The following is a 24,692-nucleotide window of genomic DNA, read 5'->3' as shown; positions in this document are numbered from 1 at the left end:
CACGATTCCCTGCAAATCTCAGCAGAGCGTTGCCATCTTTGATTGTACACGGTGTGCTTAAGCTTTGCTGGCATGAGATTCCTGGCATGATTGAAGGTGGCAGCACCCTGGGCTATTAATGTCTCAGCAGCGAGATTTGAAGAACCAGGCTGGGGGACAATGAAGATAACACGGGAATTGAAGGGAGGTGGGAGGAATGGGAGGGAACACTTGGTCAAAAGGGCAACATGCTATTTAATAGTGAAAACTAGAAAAGCAATTGCTTTTTGGCATGTAGTCCTACTCAAATCAGTAAGGCTGACTCCGTATGTCTGAAATTATAATCCTGAAGTCAAGTTTTGGGAAATTGAGACTAAAGACAGCCAAACAGTTGATCTGTAATTATTACACATTCTCGGAAATTTTCTGTTTTGCCACTCAGGCCTTGTATGTGAAATTTTACTTCAAAATGCTCCAAGAGTTGTTGGCATTTTGTTTCAGCAAGGATGAAATATAAAATCCCCTAAACTGTCCAGCTGTCAAATAACATCCATTGCTAAATACCATCGCATGTCATGTAGCAACTGTCAGTCTGCCAGAGGTTATCAAGTGCTGAAACAGGTATCAAATTATAATCCGTCAAATATATATTTGTATATTCAGAGAACATTGGGAGGATATAATTGGGTATCAGGATTCGCAGAGGAGAATTTTGAAAAAACTTTATGGTTCCAGGATGGCTGTTTCTCAGATTAACTTCTGGACTAATAAACAGCACTAGTTGCAAAACCTGGTTAGAAGAAGGCATATCAGAATGGTTAGGAGGTTACAAGAGGACAAGCATGTGGCTGATGGACACTATGATGCTGAATTTCAGCTATAAAATATTTGCATTCTATATTACTCAACTTGCTGCAAGCCTATATATGTCTAATCAATAGGAACCTCCACTGAGTTCAATGGGGCTTACTCCCAAGTAAGTGGGCTGTCCGATTGCAACCGACATGTACTTTACTTAGTCCATCATTGGTTTCCCACAGCAGCCAGCATTTGGCACCCAATGGTAGACTACCTCTGTCCAAGGAGGTTCCATCCAGGTGTCATGACTTACATAGCTATTAATAAATTTCTTGATTTTGCCTATTCTTAAAAAGTAAGCGAACAGTTCCTTTAGCTTACATTTTGCTGCCATTGACCAGCCAGGCGTTTTGCTCCATGCCCTAATTAAAACAGAAAAACCCTATTATCCCCAACAGGCTTTAGATGGTGGGACTTGTAATTCAGCAAATCTGGAGGGCACCAGGCTGGGGAAAGCTATTAAGAGAGTTGTGTGCTCCAAACTAGAGAAAGCAAACCTTCATGCGGGGAATGTTCCTGGATACTCCCATACTTGAGCTGCTAAATGGAGAAGCTCTCTTCTAGCTAACTATGTTTTGCAATTGGGTCATTAACCACCATTTACGTCACACACCCTGCCTAGTAGGTGGCCATGCCTCTCATGCACTGCCTTCCACATGGCAATTAGCAGTGCCCAATTTTAAAAAAAAGATGACAGATGGTTGTTGTTATTGTTGTTATGATGATGATGATGATGATGACGATGACGATTTGTATCCCACCTTTTGCCCAGTTCTAGGCCTCAAGGTTTCTGGGTGTGGGTGACCTGACTGCTTAATCCTAGTTTTGTGGCGATAGGCTGCAGTTGGGCGGTAGTGAAGGAAATGCACACTGCATATGCTCAAAGAGACTTTTCTTAATTGTATTTTATTTATGGTATTATCTTGCCTTTTGGACTGTTTAATTCTATAGCACTATTTAATGTATTCTTGGGTTCTGAAATTGCAAAGAGAAGACAATTCAGGGACTGAGCCCCCAGGTCATAGCATTACCCGTCTTAGCACTAGTTCTGAAGTTACACATACAAACCAACTAAGGTCATAATTAGAAAACTTATGGCACGATCCTATATGAGTCTCAGTAATAAATTGTGTATGCTATAGGAGTGTATAGGGTGGTACTTTTAAACCATCCTATAAAAAACTAGTAAATAACCAGGACCTGTTTTCGGGGCCAACCACAGCATTCAGTTTGGCCGTGTAAAGGTGCATCAGAGCATGTTAAGAGTACTTTCCCCTCCACTGCGAATAAGGAGAGCCAAGAGGGTCCTTAGAAGTCCATTCTTCCTAACCTTACAAGAACTTCTCCTCTGCCCCTCGTCACCAAAGCCTGCCCTCAAAGGTGCCGTCTCCTGGATGCTTTCCCAAGACCTCTTTCGGACTCGTGTCCGGCTGCGGCTCCTTCCCCTCCTCTTTCTGCCCCCCTCCCCTCCCCTCCCCTCCCCTCCGAGCAGGGGTGTGTCGTCCCCGGCGCCTCCCATTGGCCGGCGCCGTAGCGGAGCGGGAGAGCTCGCCTCTCATTGGCTGCGGCGCGTTCGGCGAGCGAGCCAGCTGCTGCTCCGGCCTCCCTCTCCAGTCCACGGTGCGAGCAGGGGGCTGCAGCGGCGCGGAAAGCGGCGGAGGTCGGAGAGAGCCGGTGGATCCCTGGGCGCGGTGAGTAGCGGAGGAGGAGGAGGAGGAGGAGGAGGAAGGAGAGGGTCGGGGCTTCCCCTTGCCGCGCCCGGGGGTCCGAGGGCGCCTGTGCTGGAGACGCCTCCCTCGGGGTCCCCCCTATCTTATAGCTATTTATCGATGAATGGGAATATCTAATATTCAATTAATAGTGTACCACTCAGTTCTTAACAAGGTACTGGGTGGGGAGGGGCCGGCGGCATTTGACTACCTCCCCATCGTTTTCTAGCAATCCCTGCTTTCTCCACCCATTGTCATATCCTGCTTCCCCATCTTATTCTCTCTGTGTGTGTGTGGAATCAATATGCGAACGCACCTTCCGTGAATACACGTTCCACATTGTTCCAAACCCTGCCCCCCACCCCACCCCCGAACACCCTCTCTTTATGATCTCCCCCTGTCCTTTTAGAGGACATCCGTGCTCTACTGCATGGTTCTTTCTGGACGGGTCTTGTGCCAGTATTTCTCCCCAACGCAGCCCCTGTTCAGCTGGGGTGGGGCGACCCTCATAAGCCCCCCATTTCCTGATATTTCTCTTGCCCCCCAACCTCCTGCAGTGCTCTTCCCTCTGTCCCCCTCCCTCCTCCTCCCATTCTGGACACCCCAACCTCTCTCCCAACCCCCCCCCCCCTTCAGTGCTGGACTAGATGGACCCTTGGACTCATCCAGTATGGATCTTCTTACCTTCTTAAAATCTTACCAGAGAAACTATATCGAGCCCCAGCATTTCCCATTTTCCCCCACCTCCCCAGTTTGGAAGCTGTTCCTCCAAACCATTTTGTGCACCCAACTTCCCAGTATCTGTTTCCTGCTGTTTTCCTCAATCCCAATCCACTCTCCTTGGGGCATCCCCAATTACTACTGCATCCCCCCCCCCCCCAAATCCTATTTTAAAGAAACTGGATATGTGCCTTTCTCTCCCCCCCCCCCCCCGTTTTCGGGGATGCCCTTCCCATGCTGAAGATGCCCACTCTCATTTCCTGGCCTACCCAGACCTTCTCCGTCATCCTATACTGAATGCCTTTGTTCCTCTCCATCCCTCCCAGTAGGGTCTGCTGGTCCTTCTTCAGGCAGAGGAGGCTGTTCCAAGGCAGACGGGGCATAACAGCGTTTGACATTTCTTGTCGTTTTTCTTGCACCTTGCAAAGTGCTAAAGTTCAGATGCATTGAACTTGAGACGCCAGAAATTGAAAGTTCAGAGGCGTTGCAAAACAAGCCAACATTGTGACAGGGTTTACATTGAAATTTGGGCTGAATGGGTGGATTAATGAGGTAAAGCTCCAGCTGATTAAACCAGGAGAGGCCCTTTTCTGTCTGCGAAGGCAAATTGTAACCGGTGTATCTGAGCGTTAAGACCCTTCTTATTATTGAGGCACATTTTGTTTTGGTTTGCTAACTCTCCTGCAGAATGCAAAAAAACCTTAAAGATGGCTTTTTCCTCGCAACGATGGTTAACAGCTTGCTTATTAAACTGTGAGTTCTTTCCCAGTTCTGTTAATAAACTCAAAGCAAAGTATCAATGCAAATTTACTCATAGCCAGTTAATTAGTTCAAAAGCAGACTATTTATTATCTAAAAAGCCCAAATTGGGATGACTTTTTTTTAATGGATTGCAGACTTCAAAGAGGTCAGCACCTACCTGACGCAAGTGAAGCACACACACGCACACACTTAATTGGGATTCTAACCATTTTTTTACTTGGGAGGTAAAGTTCCTTCCAGAAACCATGGATCGGTACATAGTCTATGCTTAAAAAGCGAGTCCCTAAATTCTCCACCAAGGGCATTGGTGTCTGGGACATGGATAGCTGAATTTTGCAAAATTGCCTAAATGATGCAAATTAAAGTACACATTATTCTGCAACTGGAAGTCATGGGGAAGGGTCAAGCAAGTAGAACCTTGCGTTCCCATCCTCTACCTAAAAACCTAGCTCAGATTTTGACATTTTGCTAGGCATTGCCTCTGCGGTCTCAGGCCTATCTCAGTCATCTTGAGGACTAAAGACTCCTTGGGGATTTTCTGTAATGAAAAGCAGAAATTTCCAGGGAGGGTGAATTCTGTGTCCAGGACGGAGCTGTAGAATGTTCCGTGCCTTACATGTACATGCCATGTTGGGTACAGAAAATGCACCATTTCCCTGCCAAAATAATAATGGTTCTTCTGTTTGATGGGAAGATGCTGATAAGGAGAAGGCAGAGGAAAGTTTACCTCTTCCTGCACTCTATGTTTCAACCTTGATTCCTCTCTTACGTGGCAGGTGATTAATTTGCCAACATCCCGTCCTGTTCTAATTCTCCCCCAATCCCATCTTTGAAGCCGGAGGGTTTCCAGTGCCTCCCTGCCAAGGGAAGACTCCTATCTTCCTTGCTGTGTCTTTTTCCTAGCCTTTCTCTTCGTTCCCCACCCCACGTGCCTGTCATCCTTCCCACAAACAACTCTGTACGTGTGTCCCTTTATGTAAGGTTGATTTCCTTTCGCCAGGCAAATGGTTCCCCCTGCTTGCATTTGAACTTTTTCCACCTTGGGGCATTTCTTTCCCTACTGGGGATCCCTCTGGCCCTCCCCACTTCCGTATTGGTTTTTCTGCTCCTTGGAATCATAGAATAGTAGAGTTGGAAGGGGCCTAAAAGGCCATCGAGTCCAACCCCCTGCTCAATGCAGGAATCCACCAGAAAGCATCCCTGACAGATGGTTGTCCAGAAAGACCAAGGCCTCATTTTCCTTTAGGATTTATCAAGAGTGAACAGTTTTTGTGGCTGCTCTTGATGTGATGTTGCCGTGCCTTGAAAGGAGCAGTTGTGCATTCCCTGTTTCAGTCTCTGGAATAAAAGGGCGTCGTTCTACCTCCCTGACATTGGATTAATGCAGAAAGGATTCCTTGCAACTGAGTCTTGTCTGATTAGAACCAGAAATGTCCCACCCACCGGTTTTCTTTGCTTTTGTTGGGGTTATTTATTTTTATTTTGTTTGGATGGGGCAGAACTCTTGCTTAGGGTGGTAGAAAGATCTTGGATTGCACACAGTATGTTATAAAACCATAACGGTCATATTATACCTGAGTTATCAAACCGTACAATTGCCCTTTGGTCTTTATGCTTAGTCATGATAAGGCGAAAAAGAGGTGTTATTTGATTGCCATTGGAGTATATGGAATTGCATTATACTGAGTGAGGTCATTGGTCCAAATAGCCCAGTAATAGCAGCCGCAATTCAAGGTGTCAGGCTGAGGTCTCCACCCACCCACCCACTTACTCCCGGAGTTCTGTGTTACTGGACATGCCAGAGATTTAGGGTGGTCAGGTGCCCTATTATACAAAGGATAGTCCTCTGTTCAGTGATAAAGAGCCATAAGAAAGAGAGCAGGGATAGGGATTCAGCTTGTGATGGGTGGGGTTACACTCCCCCTGAAGTCCGCAGCTTGGGTGTTCTTCTGGATTCAGCCCTGAGCTTGGATACCCAGGTTTCGGCAGTGGCCAGGAGTTCATTTGCACAGTTAAAGCTAGTGCGCCAGCTGCGCCTGTTCCTAGAGATGTCGGACCTGGCCACGGTGACACATGCCTTAGTTATATCCCGATTGGATTACTGTAACACGCTCTACGTGGGGCTGCCTTTGAAGAGTGTTCGGAAACTCCACCTGGTTCAAAGAGCTGCAGCCAGATTGTTGACCGGGGCTGGTTACAGGAACAGACAACTCCCCTGTTAAAACAGCTCCACTGGATTCCAGTCTGTTTCCGGGCACAATTCAAAGTGCTGGTTATGACCTATAAAGCCCTATATGGCTCGGGTCCAGGTTATTTGAAAGACCGTCTTCTCCCTTATGAGCCTGCCCGTGCTTTAAGATCTTCTGGAGAAGGCCTTCTTTCAGTCCCACCATCTTCACAGGCGTGCTTGGTGGGAACATGGGAGAGGGCCTTCTCGGTGGCTGCTCCAGTACTCTGGAACTCTCTTCCCGGGGAAGCTAGGCTGGCTCCCTCCTTGATGGGCTTTCGGAAGCAAGCGAAAAGTTTTTTGTTCCAGCAGGCCTTTGGAGAATAATCTGGCCCTCCATCTATGTTAATGTCTTATAATTTTGTTGTGTATTTTAAACGTTTATGGTTTTGTCCCCATCCCCCCATGTATGTTTTAAACTTTGTAAGGCCGCCTTGAGGCCCAGCATTGGGCAAAAGGCGGGATACAAATAAATATAATAATAATAATAATAATAATAATAGGACACTGAACTTGCACCTGAGCGAGACCCATGGCGATGGTGAGACGCCTTGTATTTCTTTTTAAATGAGAGTAATTATTTCTAAATATGCCTCTGATACCTATAAATGCCGCCCACCGATGGAGACTTGCTTTGTCTGTTGTGCCCAGGCTGGATCAGGCAAAGGGCCCATCTAGTCCAGCATTCTTTTCATTCTGTGGCCAACCAGCTTCCTATGGGAAAAGCACAAGCAGGACACAACTGCAATGCCACTTCCCTGCCCATCTTCCCCAATAACTGGAGTTCCTAGGTATTCCTTTCGGCGCCTCCTGAAAAAGCCATTATTCCAGGAAGCCTTTTCTTAATGGCCAGCCACGGTTCACTGTACGTTTTGCTTCTTTTAAAATCTATTTTAGAGTGTTTTATTCTGATTTTATTTTATCTTGTACACTGCTCTGAAATTTTTAATAGGGAGCAGTATATAAATATTGTAAATCAATAAATAAAATAAATAAATACTACCTCATAGCCTTCTCCTCCAGGAATTTCTCCAACCCCCTTTTTCAAGGCATCCAATTTGGTGGCCATCACTATGCCTTGTGGTAGCGAATTCTGTAGTTTAACTGAATGCTGGGAAGAAGAAATAAACAGTGATTGATCCTCCATTTTTGAAAATATAAAATCCAGCCTTTACTCAAAACCACTCCATCCTTAGGTGAAATATACTGATCCCTTGGTAGGTGGGAAAAAGAGAGAAATTGGGCAGTTTTACTGTTGACAAAGCTGGAGATACTTGTCATGATAAGAACAGTCAGACACTGACCCTTTTCAGACTATGTGGTTCAGCATTTTGAGCTAAACATGGCTTAGTGTGTCATGTGAACCATTCCTAACCTTGGTAGCTATATAACCACGGTTTAAACTTACTAACTGCTGCAAAAGAGTTAGCGGCCTAACCATGGCTTAGCGTTTTGTCTGAACAGGCCCAGTATAACTCAGAGGTATGCAACCCGATGCCCACCTTGTGGTAGTGAATTCTGTAATTTATCTATACACTGTGTGAAGAAGTCCTTCCTTTTATCTGTCCTAAATCTCCCACCCATCAGCTTCATGGGATGACCCCATTGGGTTCTAGTATGATGAGAGAGGGAGAAAAATGTCTCCCTTTCCACATTCTCCACATGGTGCATGATTTTGTACACCTCTTATCATGTCTCTCCTTGCTTCTCTTTTTTCCAAGCTGTTTTAACCATCCCTCCTGGAGGGGGGGAAGTTGCTCCAGCCCCTTGATCATTTCAGTCACCCTTTTCTGCACTTTTTCTAGCTCTACAATATCTCCCTGTTTGTTCACCTGCCTCTCACACTATTGTCTGGGCCAGAGCGAGAGGCAGGTGAACAAACAGGTTGCAATGATGAGAAGGAGAAGCAAGTCCAGGGAGTTCTTGTCAGAGGGCTCTTGTTCAGTTGTGGGTCCTTGTCTGATGTTCAACCACGTCTGCCTTTGGTGCCGTCCCTGGGATAAGCGCATACGAATGTACCACTGTATCTAAAAGGTTCTAAAAGTAGTGGACCCTCTGATGCTGTTTCTGGAGTGCTCCAAAGAAGTTTAAGGACCGCATATAGCAGCCAACTTCAAGCTGGTGCTCTCCAGATGTGTTAGACAATCATTTCCAGCCAGCATGGACCATGGCCATGCTGGTTAGGAATAATAGAAGTTGCACCTCAACTGGAGAGCCTCAGGCTGGGGACAGCTGACATAGAGTACTTGATCATAAATATTGAGCGCCGTCGTTGGAATTTTGTATTGATCTTCAGGATCGTTCTGGATTAAATAACAGAGAATACATGCAGGGGATTGTGGGTGTGCGTCAGCTGAGGAAATTGTGCCCTTTTCTGGACCAGCCATTCTGGCCATCAGCAATGAAAAATGCCCCACTGTTATATTTTTCCATGTAAAATGTGACTGATGTCGAAATGCATTGATTCATAAAATTCGTGTAAAACGTAATTCAGAAAAATGGAGCTTCGTTGATCAGATGTTTCGGAAACTGCAAGCTAAGGATTGCTCTAGAAGTGCCACAGCCTAGAAGATTGACGATTATGGAGCTCATTTTGGTGGAGGGACAGCATGTTCCTTCGCTGTTTTTACGAACGAGATATACTCTGCCACGAGGGATTCCTCTGCAGCAAATTTTTATTGAATGCTCCCTAGTTAATAGACCTGGCTAAGAGATTGAATTCAGAAAACACTTCCTTCCTTGCTGCTGGCCATGGCACAGAGTTAATGAGTTGATCAGAGGTTGAAGTTCCAGGATGTGCCTGCAAAATGTGGCTGCGAAGCTCGTTATTGATCAGAAGAGCAGTAATTAAAAAATCTTGACAGGCCAGGATCCACCTGTGCCTTTTGACCAGACTTAAGAGTCAGGCGTCTTCTCCCACAAGAGGTAATAAAACCAGGCAATGGACCAAGAAATCGAGAAGCAATAGATGTGGGAACGGAGCCGAGGCTGAAGTATTTCTTCTTCTCCATAATAAAAGAACTTGAGGTCACAAACGGAAATTGATCGGCAGGAAAGACGAAAGGAATTACTTCTGCTCATGACACATAAGCAGCAGGAGGCACCAACGCCTTGGGCATCTTCAAGTGCCAGACATGGAGGAAGGGGCCAGTCCCCCACTTTCTAGTTTTTCCTGAATTTCCATGTTGTGTTTCAATTCCTTTATGCAACACTGCTTTTGCCTTGAGCTTAGTTGTACATGTATATCCTGCCTTTCCACATTTCCGCTATGGTCCAGGCCCATGAACACACATCCTCTTTGAAACGTTAGTTATGTCAGAACAGGATGCACCCAGGTTTCTGTGTGCTGTTCACACTTTCAAGCCTCCCTTTGCCATTGTAAGGACTAGTAGCATATATTTTTACAGGAAAATTAAGGTTTTTAGTATGTTCTGTTCTGAAGGCAAATATTATTTTTCTCCACTTCTGCAGAGTTATTAGATACATAGTGCAGGGACAGTAGTTCAGTGGTAGAGGAGATGTTTTCCATGCAGGCATCCACAAGTTCTATCCCTGATATCTCCAAAGAGAGCTGTGAAAGACTCCTGCTTGAAAACCCTGGAGAACTGGGGCAGGGATAGAGAACTTGTAGGCCAAAGCATCTGGAGAACCACAAGTCCCAGCATCCCGTACTGTGCTGACTAAGACTGATGGGAGATATGGGCCAAAACATCTGGAGGACCACAAGTTGTCCAAGACAATACTGGGCTAGATGTGCCAATGGTAGAAGCCGCTGAGACAAGGTTGCCCTTCCACTGCTGAAAGAGGCTCTGCAGGGTGGTGCAATGCGTCTCTGAGCAGAGCACAGAGACACATTGCATCCCACCCAAGGGCTCTTGCAGTATACAGCATCAGCAGCATCATATTTCTTACCCGCCTCTCCATCCTGATCGAGGCAAGGAGCAACAATAAGTATAAAATACATAAAATATTGTTTAAAAACATAGTATACATTGTTAAAACTTCCTTAAAAAAATACTAAAAGCATCCTAAAATTCCACTAGAGAGGCCTGCCAGAAGAGATCAGTCTTTAACAGCTTTCTTAAATGCTAAAAGACTGTTAATTTGACGAATCTCCTCCGGCAGGCCATTCCACAGTTAATAATGATAAATTTATTATGCCCTCTTTCTACTGCCTCCCACTTGCCCTAATGGCAGATATTTCTCTAGTATATGACTGTAGGAATCTTTTATGTACCCAAATAAGTATATAAGCATTTCCTTCAAAGAAAGCCAATTGGCAGCCTCTACCATTTCAAAGATCATGGTAATAGTTAACATGTTTTCCAGGAAGCTAGCAAACGCTGGTTAATCTGACCAGAAATGGTGGAGGACCTCGCCTTAGCCATGCCACGCGACCTTTAAGCAAACAGCAGGCTTCGTTCCTGGCCAACAGCTGCAATGGGATGGGGACCAGTCGTTTTGCATTCTCCCCAAGGGATCTACAGCCGCTCACGACACATTGCTTGATTTGGCTGAAAATCTATTTGCATGTTGTTCGATTGGAACCTCCCGGGTAAATACACTCGATAGAGATTGCATTTCAGTCATTCAGCAGGACAGCTGAAAAGTTCTTAGCTGCATCCCGCTTCTAGGTTTACCTTGCCTTGAAAGGAACCACGGGGAACTTTTAAAATTTTAATCTTTAATAATTATTTTTCTGGGGAGAGAACGACTCAGCGAACTTTTGTTAGAGAGTAATGCAGAAGAGAGAGACTTTGTTTTTCCCAAGCTGGTGCAATGAAGAAACATCACCGCAGTGAGATTTTCATCCATTCATTTTGTTTAAATAATACTTATAATAATAATGCTTCACGTGTATATATCACTTTAGAAAACGGGTGGGCAACGTACACCCCCAGCTGCACCCCGGTAGCCCCTATTCGTTATATTTTTTCAGGAAAAAAGCGGGGGGGATGTGGAGGAACCCGAAAGGGCAGGTTCTCTTGGTTCGCAGAGTGGCGGTCAAAGACTCTCAAGGCACAATTTCTCTCATCTTGGAAAAATTTTATTACGAGCAGCCTGCAGTGCTGCAAGGTGGCAAACCCTAGAGGATCTGAAGGCCTGCCCACTAGTTGCAGGCAAAGCTAAGATACTTATAGGGTAACATCCTCAGAACCACAACAGAACTTCCTCATATAATAAACCAATCATAATACAGTTTTGCAATACAGTAACCAATGATAGACAAGGCATTTATGCATGTGCAGAGTGCAGATAATTCTAAGACTAGAAAAACGATACGTAGATGGGTATTGCAATCCTGGAACATCTGTTCCTTTGTGGTTACTACTCTTCCTGTCCTCGCTGGGAGGCTCACACTCTGACTAATGTGTCAACACTTCTTGTTGGTTGAGCAAGTGTTGCTCAATATATTTTCAGCTACAGTTTGGGTCAAATTGCTATAGAACTTAGAAAGGGCTTACATCAAAACAGGGTGGGCACAGACAAAACAGCCCATTCACACACTTGGCTCAGCAATACTACAAACGAGAAAGATTTTGGAATTGTTGTAGATTGCAAGCTGAATATGAGCCAACAGTGCGATATGGCTGCAAGAAAGGCAAATGCTATTTTGGGCTGCATTAATAGAAGTATAGCTTCCAAATCATGTGAGGTACTGGTTCCTCTCTATTCAGCCCTGGTTAGGCCTCATCTAGAGTATTGCGTTCAGTTCTGGGCTCCACAATTCAAAAAGGACGCAGACAAGCTGGAGCGTGTTCAGAGGAGGGCGACCAGGGTGATCAGGGGTCTGGAAACAAAGCCCTCTGAAGAGAGACTGAAAGAACTGGGCATGTTTAGCCTGGAGAAGAGAAGATTGAGGGGAGACATGATAGCACTCTTCAAATACTTAAAAGGTTGTCACACAGAGGAGGGCCAGGATCTCTTCTCGATCCTCCCAGAGTGCAGGACACGGAATAATGAACTCAAGTTAAAGGAAGCCAGATTCCAGCTGGACATCAGGAAAAACTTCCTGACTGTTAGAGCAGTGCAACAATGGAATCAGTTACCTAGGGAGGTTGTGGGCTCTCCAACACTAGAGGCCTTCAAGAGGCAGCTGGACAACCATCTGTCAGGGATGCTTTAGGGTGGATTCCTGCATTGAGCAGGGGGTTGGACTCGATGGCCTTGTAGGCCCCTTCCAACTCTGCTATTCTATGATTTCCTCGACAGGAAGTTTTGAGTTGCCGCTGAAATTTGGCAGCAAGCTGCTCTGGTGGTAACAAGCTGAATTTGATTTCGAGCTAAATGTATTTATTCTAGGCTTCGAATGGAACCCGCCCTGCCACAAGCATGGAGCTGGGGTCCATGGCGGGTCTGGTTGAAGTAATTGATCTCTGGACAACCCAGAATTCCCCAACCCCCCTTTAGAATATTCAGAGGTACAACTAGTGCTAGGGTGACCCTATGGAAAGGAGGACCAAGCTCCTGTATCTTTAACAGTTCTATTGAAAGGGGAATTTCAGCAGGTGTCATTTGTATGCATGCAGCCCCTGGTGAAATTCCCTCTTCATCACAACAGTTAAAACTGCAGGAGCCCTGCCCTCTTGACCAGATACAAAAGAGTTCTGACTGAAACCCGGAGCAGTTTCACCATCCCACTGACATTGGAGCCACCAGCCTCCACTCGGTTTTTACTAAGGTGTTTTTTGTTGTTGTTTTTACAAAAATTAAAACTGTTGTTCATTTAATTGGTTGCCACGTCTTTAGTAGATCTCAATTCTGCTTTGAAATGATTCATCTAAGCCAGAGGTAGGGGGCCTGCAGCTTGCATGTAACTCTCAGAAACTGTGGTCTTCAGGAAACCTGTGCCCCAACCCTCCCCCCACCCCCCCAGTGCAGCTACCATCTCAGACTCCAGGTTTTGGAGGGCCCTTGGTCAAGAAGGGTGTCCTCCCACTTCTGTTTGCAATGAGCACCCACCGCAGTGCCGGCTCCAGGTTTCTGAGGGTCCTTGGCAAGATGCCCTCCACACACCCCTTCCGCAGTAAGTCTACATTGTCATCGCCATGGCCACCAGCTGTTCTTGCTCCACATTCTCTTTCGCATCGCTGCTACCTCTTCTTCCTTGACGAGCAGAGAGACAATGAACAGGTAGGCAGCATCTCTTCCTCCTGAGAACATAAGAGCCCTAATGCCGGCTCAGACCCAGGGTCCATCTAGTCCAGCACTCTGTTCACACAGTGGCCAACCAGCCGTTGGCCAGGGACCAACAAAGCAGGACATGGTGCAACAGCAGCCTCCCACCCATGTTCCCCAGCAACTGGTGCACACATGCTTACTGCCTCAGATACTGGAGGTAGCACACAACCATCAGGGCTAGTAGCCCTTGATTTCTTCTCCAGGAATTCATCCAACCCCTTTTTAAAGCCATCCAAATTGGTGGCCATCACTACATCATGTGGTAGTGAATTCCATAGTTCAACTGCGTGCTGTGTGAGGAAGTCCATCCTTTTACCTGTCATGAATCTCCCACCAATCAGCTTCATGGGATGTCCCCATTGGGTTCTAGCATTTTGAGAGAGGGAGAAAAATGTCATGTCCTCCTCCTCCTCCTCCTCTTCACCAGTACTGTTGCCTGGGCCAGAGTGAGACACAGGTGAACATGCATGCAGCAATAGGGAAAAGGAGGAGAAAACTCAGGGGGTCTCTGGACAGTGGACTCTGCTGGATGAGGGTCCTCGAGAGTTAGAATCATAGACTAGTAGAGTTGGAAGGGACCTATAAGGCCATCGAGTCCATCCCCCTGCCCAGCCATACCTACCAATGACCCGGCCCTGATCCCCACTTGCCCTGTTCCCACCAAATCCATCTCTCAACAGCCTGGCAGACGGGTGCCTGATTCTGCAGGGAAGCGAGATGCAAAAGGATGTCATATTGCATGTAGTATTTCCCTGCAGGGACAACCCCGCAGACCAACTGGGATTGCAGGGATGGGGATTTTAACCAATTAAGCAACCAAATGTAGCAGCCCTAGAAGACATCCTGCCTAGATGAGTTGGGTGGGTGGGTGCGAGTGTGAATATTTCACTTCTCCTTAATGGTAGGTTGCATGGGGGGAACAGGGGGTCTTCTAGGTCGGGAGGTGGAGCTTCGATCACTCCAGGCCACAAATTGCCAGTTTGACAGTTCCGGGCTTTGAAATGAGGACCTGAAGGCTTCGGTGATTGTCTTGTCTGGTTGGTTTTCTCCCTCTTGACGCTAATGTGGCCTAGTTTGGTTACTTGCAGGCATCACTGACATGTCTCTATTTGACATTTCCGTCTCTGTCTGAAGTCGACGCTATTTACGGGGTGGGGGTGGGGGAGCTGAGAACTGCAACGGCATGAGAACTCGCTTTGTCCCAGGCGTTACTGTTGGCCTTTCGTAACAAGAGTGCCTGGTTCATGTTTTCTGAGAATCAAAAAGGCCTAGTCGAGCTAAGGCTGGTTATTTAAATTCTGAAACGTTACTAACCCTTTCTGACTCGCTCCGGTCCTGTGAATGGGCCTCCCTCTTTTCTTCCGCCTGAACAACCTGTTGGGTGGTCAAGGATATAAGCAAAGGGCTTTCGAGAGCTCTGAAGAGCCAAGCTTCTTTAGACTTTCTGTGACAAGGGGAGGAGGGTTGGATGGAAGACGTGGTAGGAAAACACAGGAGGATTAGAACTGGAAGATGGCAATGTCTGGAAACCCACCCACCCCCTGAAATTTTGCAGAAGAGGCAGGTTGATTGTTCGAAAGCACCTTTGGAGCCATCTCGGATGGAGAGCCTCAACTGGACAAAGAGATCATTGCTTTATAAATACATGGAAATATACAAAGAGCTATTACATTTATATACCGCCCCATAGACGAAGCTCTCTGGGTGGTTTACAAAGATTTAAACACTGAACATTAAAAACGATATACAAAATTTAAAAGCAGATTACGTACAATATCCGTTTAAAAGAACTATTCTGGGCCAGTTAAAAACTCAACAAATGCTGTTATATGCCTGGGAGAAGAAAAAAGATAACAATGTTGGCACCAGGCGAGCCTCGTCAGGGATATTGTTCCATAATTGGGGGGCCACCACTGAAAAGTCCCTCTCCCTTGTGGCCATCCTCCGAGCTTCCCTCAGAGTAGGCACCCGGGGAAGGTCCTGAAGTGTTGAGCGTAGCGTCTGGGTAGCTAGCCATGAAAAATGTACACATCTTTAATTTTGGTTGGACTTATTCAATCGCCTCCCCTTAAGAATATTTGCAGACCTGAGTCTTTGCCAGATGAGCTTTTTTTTGGGGGGGGGGGGAAGTAGGTAGTTTTAGGGTGGCTGGCATGATCAGGAAAATTTGCTTCCCTGAATTAATTTACAAGATTGGAATGAGTCCAGCACTTCACAGGAGCTTCTCTGAGAAAAGGATGGAGTTTTGAATTCGGATAGTGATGGATTTCTTTTCAAAAATCCATCCACACCTCTCCTCTCTCACTGCTACCACATGCACAAACTACGCAAGGTGTGGGAGATCCTTTATCCATCTCCCAAAGTGTTTTTGTTGCATCTCATTTTATGGCAGGGGTGGGGAACTGCAGCCCGGGAGTCAAATCCGGCCATCAAGGATTCCCCAGGACGCTGCACCCTTTCCCCTGATCTTTGACGGTTTCTTCGTGTTTGTGCAGTATTGATTGATTGATTGCATTTCTATACCACCCGATCGCCAAACAACCATCACAGAAATGAGAACCATCAAGTATTATTCAAGATGCGAAACAAACCACAATATAAAAGCACGATATAAAAGCACAACCGGGAGGAAACCGAGCAGCAGTGCAGAGATTTAGACAGATTTAAAACACGGATTTAAAACAACAAAGTTAAAAGACTGTGGGCAGTCTTTTAAAAGACTCAAAAAGGCATGAGGAGAAAAACGGCCCACGCAGAAGAAGCAAACCTTCGTCCAACGCTGCTGCAATCAAATCCACAGGTCTGATCCCTGCCCGGTTGCATTTCCATAAAACAGGGGTGAGGAACCTCTTTCAGCCAGAGAGCCAAATTCAATTCTGGAGAAGCTCTTGAGGGCTGCATTCCAGTGGCAAGTGAGGCTGAAGTCCAAACCGCCCCAAAATACAAGCATGCTGCTGTATAAAGTCCTTACTGCTGATAATGAAGCTGAAGGAGAAGGAAACCAACCTTTCAGAATGGGGGTGCGGGAAGAGGGCCTTCTCTGCTGTGGCACCCCGGTTGTGGAATACGCTCCCTAGAAAGGTTCGCCTGGCACCTACATGATACTCTTTTCGATGCCAGGTGAAGACCTTTTTATTCCCAGTATTTTAACACTTTACCGGCTCATCTACACCAAGCTGGATATTCCACTATGAAAGTGGTATATAAAAGGCAGGAGCCACACGACTGCTTTATAGCAGTATTGAAGTGCACCGACAACTGTTGGGGCCCATGGACACAGACCATGTACCACTTTCATAACACTTTCATAGTGTTATATCCAGCTTGGTGTAGATGAGCCAGTAAAGTGTTAAAATACTGGGAATAAATTAAAAAGGTCTTCACCTGGCATCGAAAAGAGTATCATGTAGGTGCCAGGCGAACCTTTCTAGGGAGCGTATTCCACAACCGGGGTGCCACAGCAGAGAAGGCCCTCTTCCCCCACCCCCATTCTGAAAGGTTGGTTTCCTTCTCCTTCAGCTTCATTATCAGCAGTAAGGACTTTATACAACATGCTTGTGTTTTGGGCCCCGTTGGCCTTCAGCCTCACCTGCCACTGGAATGCAGCCCTCAAGAGCTTCTCCAGAATTGAATTTGGCTCTCTGGCTGAAAGAGGTTCCTCACCCCTGTTTTATGGAAATGCAACCGGGCAGGGATCAGACCTGTGGATTTGATTGCAGCAGCAGCAGCGTTGGAGGAAGGGGTGGTTTGCTTCTTCCGCGTAAGCCGTTTTTCTCCTCATCCCTTTTTGTGTCTTTATTCCCCCCACGGGTGGGAAAGTAGTTTGTGTAAAGTCAATGGTCTACCAGGAAAGGTTTAAGCTGGCCCCGCTCTCCTTAAGCCTGTGCTGCCCTTGCCGTAGCGGATCTGCCTCATTATTTGTTCTCCTGCCCGATCCATTCTCAAATTCGTTCAAAATGTTTAGATCATTTTCTTGTGAATAAGTCCAGCTGGTCTGATTCAGAAAGAATATCCTTTTTGTTAGGGCTGTGCACGGCCCCCCCGATCTGCTTCGGATCCCGATCTGCAACTTCCGGATAGGGTCTGCTCCACGCTGATCCGCCAGTGGTCCACTTCGCTTCGCTGCAGAGCTCCAGATCCAAATCGGAGCTCTGCAGCGCCGCCACCGCCAGGTAAAGCCCCCCTCCGTCCTCTCCCCTTATCTGCATCTGTCTGCGGTCCGGCGGCTGCTTCAACTGAGCCCGAGGACTCAAATAGGAAGGGCCTGGTCTTCCGGTTTGAGTCCTCGGGCTCAGTTAAAGCCGCTGCCAGACCACAGACGGATGCAGGTAAGTCCCTTCCCCCCTGTCCCCTTACCTTGCTCCGCCACCGTCACCGCATGGGCAGCGGCGGTGGCGGCAGGGCCAGGTAAAAACCCCCCACGCACAGCACTTACCTGGTCCGTCGCAGCCCGTTGCCGGCTTCACTAGAGCCCGCAGCTCAACCCGGAACTGTAGGCCCCGGCCTACACTTCCGGGTTGAGCCGTGGGCTCTAGTGAAGCCGGCGACGGTCCGTGACGGACCAGGTAAGACCCCCTGCCCCCTTACCTGGCTCTGCCGCCGTCGCTGCATGGGTGGCGGCAATGCCAGGTAAGGCCCCCTTACCTCTTTTTCGGAGCTCCGGATCGAGGCAAAGGATCTGCCTTCATCTCGATCCTCTCCGCTGCCCCCCGGATCCTCTTCGCTTCCACCTTAAGGAGAAGAGAAGCAGAGCACAGCCTTACTTTTTGTTTCTATGCAATAACAAGACTGTCCTATTGGCGTGGGCCAGCTTCACTCTTACAGCCCAAATGTCTAGAGCAAAATTTCTGACCTTGCAGAATGTATGATTTGTTTTAGCCTTGTTTTTTATTATGCTTGTTGTAACCATTGGTTGAAACAAAGCTTTATTACTACTACAGTAAAAATCCAAAATGTCAGAAGACTGGATTCTGTTTCCCCATGCTGTGTGTAGATGGAAAGCTTGGATTGTGTGGAAAAGCCAGACCTTGAGCTGGTAATTAATCTTGTGATGGCAGCAAAATTCTCACCGGCTTCATTTTGGGGAAAGGGTATCACCCCTCTCCTGTCTGATTGTGTGTATGTGTGTGTTTTAAGGATCTGGCATGTTGCAGCAAAGATGAAATTAACTTACTATATACAGGGCTGGAAAAGAACAAATGTTTGAAGGGTAGGTTTTTTGAAAGATGGTGTGTCGTTGTTTTGGAGTGATAAATTCAGCGATAGCCCCACTATATTCCTTGATCCCTTTGATTTGAATCTCTGTTGGATATGTGTATTGGAGGATATCTGTACGATTTCATATATGATGGAAATATTCAAAGGAGAAAGAAAGCTTACGACATCATGTATGGGTGTTGTCTCATTTTATCCTCATAACAGATGAGGCTGAGTGACTTACCCAAGTAAGCTTCATGAACCCGGTGGGCTTCATGCCAGAGGGGGAATTTGAACTCGGCTCCCCAGAGTCAAAGCCTTTTTTTTCCTCTGTGTACCACACCGCTGTCCTTTCTAACGTTGCTAAACATTTCTAAGATGACTGAAGTAGAGCAAGGGAAATGACACAAACCTGTACGCCACCCTGAGATCCTTGTGATATATTATATTATTATTATTATTATTATTATTATTATTATTATTATTGTTATTTGTATCCCGCCTTTTGCCCAGTGCTGGGCCTCAAGGCAGCCTTACAAAGTTTAAAACATTCATTGGGGGGCGGGGAAACAAAACCATAAACATTTAAAATACACAACAAAATTATAAGATGTTAACATAGATGGAGGGCCAGATTATTCTCCAAAGGCCTGCTGGAACAAAAAACTTTTTGCCTGCTTCCGAAAGCCCATCAAGGAGGGAGCCAGTCTAGCTACCCTGGGAAGAGAGTTCCAAAGCACCGGAGCAGCCACCCACTGAGGAGGCCCTCTCCCATGTTCCCACCAAGCGTGCCTGTGAAGATGGTGGGACTGAAAGAAGGCCTTCTCCAGAAGATCTCAAAGCACGGGCAGGCTCATAAGGGAGGATACGGTCTTTCAAATAACCTGGACCCGAGCCATATAGGGCTTTATAGGTCATAACCAGCACTTTGAATTGTGCCCGGAAACAGACAGGAAGCCAGTGGAGCTGTTTTCACAGGGGAGTTCTCTGCTCCCTGTAACCAGCCCCGGTCAACAATCTGGTTGCAGCTCTTTGAACCAGCTGGAGTTTCCGAACACTCTTCAAAGGCAGCCCCACGTAGAGCGCGTTACAGTAATCCAATTGGGATGTAACTAAGGCATGTGTCACCGTGGCCAGGTCCGACATCTCTAGGAACGGGCACAGCTGGCGCACTAGCTTGAACTGTGCAAATGCACTCCTGGCCACCGCCGAAACCTGGGTATCCAGGCTCAGGGCTGAATCCAGAAGTACACCCAAGCTGCGGACTTCAGGGGGAGTGTAACCCCATCCAACACAAGCTGAATCCCTGTTCCCTGATCTGCCAGGGAATATAGGGCAGGCTATAAACGTTTTAATAAAAATAAAATTTTTAAAATCCCAAATTTCTCTGCATTCTCAGCCTCCCCACACTCCAACAAATTGTAACCAGCGAGCGTTATCATTTCTGTGATGTGCTGGTTCCTGAGCTGAATAAGGCTCAGTATCTCGCATCTAATAATTATACATTTCCTTGCTGGTTTTCCTCTCATTGGTTACTACAGCAACCATGTAATAGCTCCGCCGAAGAGCTGTCGGCCCACAAAAGCAAAAAAAACAAAAAAAACCCACTCTCCCTTCCCCCTCATTGGTTCATCCCTGGCACTTGTATTGGTGCCCTATCGCGACTGCCATGGCAACCCAACCGGGGCATGCGAGGCGGCTGCATTTTCTCCTGGTGAGTAAGGAAGGCGCTGCAGTTGCTCAGATTTTGTTACTACGGATTTGCATCATGCGTCTCTGTGTGTGTGTGTGCGTGAGTGAGCAGAGCATGCATGATTGCAAATGTTGTTTCTTAAATATCCTAATTTTTGTACCACAAACTTATATTTCTCATGGGGTGGGCTGCACCGGAATACGGGGACACGGCTGAAATTGTACAGAGGAGGTTTGCGCGTACAGAATTTCTGGGCCACAGATTCAGCCGCCGTCTGGGATTCCTTTCTCTGGGGTTTGTTGGTAGGAAGGAGAAACAGATGTCATTCAGCGCCTGACGGCTGCAGCATCAGGCAGTGACTTGCATGTCGGATAGTCGTACTTAACTGTTTTTCGCTGTAGGTGGTTGCAAAACGCACAGCACAAACAATAAACGATGTAACACAATATAACATATATAAAATGCAATTGATAAACCTGATCGTACTGCTCAAAACAAAAGGACCTTGACATCTGTATTTTGCATTCAGTTAAAGTCATTCGCTGCATAGTTAACGGCTATCTCTGATTTTTGCTTAGTGTTGACGGTAAAAACAGCTGCATGACAGGTTAGATATTTTATCCAGATCAGTTAACTAAAAAAATAAAAGCAAAAGAGCATCCGACAGACTTAAATAAGAAAACAATCTAAGTTAAGGGTAAAGGAAGGGTACTACCGCCTTGGTATTGAATTTATATATTCAAAGAAAGAAAGAAAGAAAGAAAGAGAGAAAGAGAACTCCCGACGCATATTACACAAGAGCATTATAAATCTTAAGTAAGATCCTCACGTTCAGGGCAGCCCCCAACCCAAAAATGCTAGGATGCCCCAGATCTTTCATCCCAATAAGCATTATATCCCACATGTTCAGATGTAATTCTGTGATTCTCTCTCTCCTAAAGCTGTACATGTATTAAATCTGTGAACTAACCCCACACGTTCACTGGCTTGTTTAAGTCCAAAATATAACAGTCCATAAATAAACATGAGTTTAAATTCCTTTTTCTGGTGCCACCTCGGTCTTCTAAGAATGTTTTTCAGTATATCTACTCAAGCAGTCTTCTCCAAGCGGGCGCCTCCCCCACCCCCCCAGCTGTGCAGGGCTACATCTCCCATCATGTCCAGCCAACAAGAGAAGGCACCAAAGAGCCAGATGAGAGATGGTAGCAGAGTCCTCGGATGTGCCTGGAGGAGAGGAAAGAGTTTTCCTGCTCCAGTATTTGACAAGCTTCCAGGATTAGGCCAGGCATGCCCCCTCTCCCGACAATTTCCCCCCAAAAGGCCCTGATTGTGAGGTTCCCAGGACAACCTCACAGCCAGCTGATGAGTTGGACTGCATCTCCAATCATCATTGACAGCCAGTGTGGTTTAGTGGTTAAAGCGTTGGTCTGGGACTCAGGAGATCTGGGTTCTAATCCCCATTTGGCCATGAAGCTCATTGGGTGATGTTGAACCAGTCATTGACATGGTTTTCACAATCACGGAAGGGAAATAAACAATGTGCCAGTCATGTGCCTGCAGTGGGGTGGGGGAATTAGCATAATTACCCCCAGCACCTCAGCTTGTTGCATCGTGTGAACCCGGCCAGGGTGGCTTGTTACCGTGAGTAACAAGCAACTCAGAACCATACAACAGACTGATCTCCAGCACCGGCCGTCTTCCGGAACCTGATGACATTTCTTACATTTATATCCTACCTTTTTTCCTCTTGCAACGAAACCAAGATGGCTTAAATGGTCCGCCTCCTCCTTGGTACCCATGGCAACAAGCTGCCCTGATCAGGTTGGCACATAACATGCGCACTGCTGGGGGTAATTCTGCTAATCCCAGTGTGTAATAGTGGTTAGAGTGTCGTACGGGGAGTTGGGACATCCGGGTTCTTGTCCCCGCTCAGACACGAAGCTAACTGGGTGACTTTGGGCCAGTCACTGACTCTCAGCCTAACCTACCTCACAGGGTTGTTGTTGTAGTGAGGATAAAATGGAGAGGGGGACTATGTCAGTCACCTAGAGAAGGAGTCCCCTGGTACTGGTCCGTGGCCTGTTAGGAACCACGCCGCGCAGGTGAGCTGCTTTCACCCACCCACCTCTACCCCCACCCCAGTGTACCTGGGCGCAGGGCACCATCTCACCTGCCCAGCCGAAGCAAAGCCAGGACGCTGGGGTGGGGGCGGCAGCTTCGGAATGGCGTGCCCGGCTGGAAGCCACTCTGGGAAAGTGACTTCTGGGCACGCCGTTCCATAGCCGCCCACCCGCCCCAGTGTCCTGGCTTTGCTTCAGCTGGGTGTGGCTTCCCAAAACCATCCCTTCAACACCCCCCACCCCGGTCCGTGGAAAAATTGTCTTCCACAAAACCGGTCCCTGGTGCCAAAAAGGTTGGGGACTGCTGACCTAGAGGTCCATGTGAGAGGGGGTGTGGAGGGGAGGCAGGATATAATTGTAACAAGGATTTTTAAAAATGCCCCCAGCACGTGCAGGGAGGGGAAAATAAGCCACGGTGGCCACTACCCAGCCACGGCCTCTCAGCTGAAGCGATCTCACAGGGTTGTTGAGGAGGAAGAGGAGGCGGAGCATGCAAGCCATCTTGGTTTCCTTGCAAGAGGGAAAAAGGTAGGATGTAAATGTAATAAATGTCGTAATGATTTGCCAGCGACCATGTTGTGTAGGGATTGTAGGAGATGTCGTTGCTCACATCTGATGAGCCTCAGGTTCCAGAAGACGGACGGAGATCAGCAAACCCTTGCTTCTGCAGCATTTGTAATAAATTGTGCAACCATTGATTACAGCCACCAAGGCTTTGGAATGGCGTTATGCAAGAATCCTTGGAAGCAACTTGGCGGTGGGCCGGGCCTGACCTCGCCGCGGTCTGTGAGTCAGCACATGTTTCATTCCTTTTGCCAGCAGCTGAACTGGATTTGACCTGCGTTTCCAGCAGGGGATACATACCAAGATTCAGAGTGCGAGAAAGAGAGAGATTTAGTAGTGGGATGGGTAGGAATGCATCTTCCGCTGCAAAATTAGCTCGTAGAGATTTTACTGCGCGCATGGATCAATTCGTTTTGGCGCCAGGCAATGGCATACTTACGTTCTCAGGCTGCTGTTGTGCGCGGCTTTTGTGGTGTTCCTTCTAGGCTGCGAAAAGCGGGGAGGCTTTAGGTATTGTGGAGGAACACTTCTCGTTTTGGCTTGTTTATTTTTATTTGTATATGGTTTATATAGATTATGGATTTCTGTATTTGTGTGTAAGTCGCTTTGAGACTGCTTTTTGTGTTGGGAAGCGACAACAATTTTATAATAATAATAATAATAATAATAATAATAATATAGCAGTATTACATTCTACATGAGGTTACTTGGCTTGTGCTGACAAATATTAAGTTGTTGTTTCTGTGATGGGATGAGTAAATAACCTGACCAAATGTCCTGTACCATGAGCATTGCATCGCCTGCATATCGCTTGATTGACGAAATGTTTTAAAAGCCTCTGGCTTCATGACTGACCTGTGGCAAATTTATGGCCTTTCTGATACGTAGAAGAGCCTACAAGGCCATTGCAGGAACTAATAGCTATGAGGTAAATATCAGCATGCGCAAAATAGTATCTGTGGCTTCAGAAAAGTCTCTTAAATGAAAAGGGCTTGTTCCGGCTGATAACAGGTTTTTCAACAAAAGATTTTAAGGAGTCTTTGAATGTGAATCTGAAATGATCAATGGAGTTCAGATTGTGGTGCTGAAAGAAAGTGGGGCGGAAGGAAAGGAACACGAGCGAACGGTGCTGGCATTTTAATTAGACTTCTTTAATTCTTCAGGCACTATTGATGTTAATCCAAAGGGGGATTGGTTTTAAGGAACAAGCGAAGCCAGACTTACAAATTGTGAAAAACATCCGTATCTGAGCCAGGGAGTCACGCTGAAGTATGAATAAGGTGATGTCATCTCAGCGTATTGATACTGAGATGACATCCCTTCTAAACTATATTGGATACAGTTTGATAAAGCCCGTACAAATACATTTCAAATAGCCATAAACATTGTAGCGGAATCCCAGTATGTTGTTGGAGTCCTTTTAGACAGGCCATCTGGGTTTCTTGTGCCAGTTCAGAGCTTTAAATATAAAACCTCCTTTGATGCCAATGGAGAGTATTTTCTTCCTTTTTTTCTTTTTTAGCCCCTGATTGGGCAGGATGGAAAATTTAGGGGGCTGGAGGCGGTGTGGAGGGAAGGTTTAAATCTCCCCTTTCTGTGCATGGTGACTCTGAACTGGATCAGGGCCTCTCTCATGTACTTGGGCGTAGAAAAGTAAATGAGGATAAGCTGGTTGCTATGTA

General features: G+C 46.6%; 1 protein-coding gene across 1 annotated transcript in view; it reads left to right on the top strand.

Annotated features, from left to right (window-relative positions):
• The first annotated feature begins 2,470 nt into the window (after positions 1 to 2,470).
• Positions 2,471 to 24,692, top strand: part of ABAT (4-aminobutyrate aminotransferase) — a 59,101-nt gene continuing 36,879 nt past the window's right edge. Inside the window, exon 1 of the mRNA XM_063143541.1 lies at positions 2,471 to 2,528. The gene's annotated coding sequence lies outside the window, so the exon portion shown is untranslated. The remainder of the gene's footprint in view (positions 2,529 to 24,692) is intronic.

This window comes from Elgaria multicarinata, chromosome 17 (genome assembly GCF_023053635.1).
Source record: "Elgaria multicarinata webbii isolate HBS135686 ecotype San Diego chromosome 17, rElgMul1.1.pri, whole genome shotgun sequence".
Classification (NCBI taxonomy): Eukaryota; Metazoa; Chordata; class Lepidosauria; order Squamata; family Anguidae; genus Elgaria; species Elgaria multicarinata.
The sequence above is the reverse complement of the archived record's forward strand: the minus strand, read 5'-3'. Positions and strand labels throughout refer to the sequence as shown.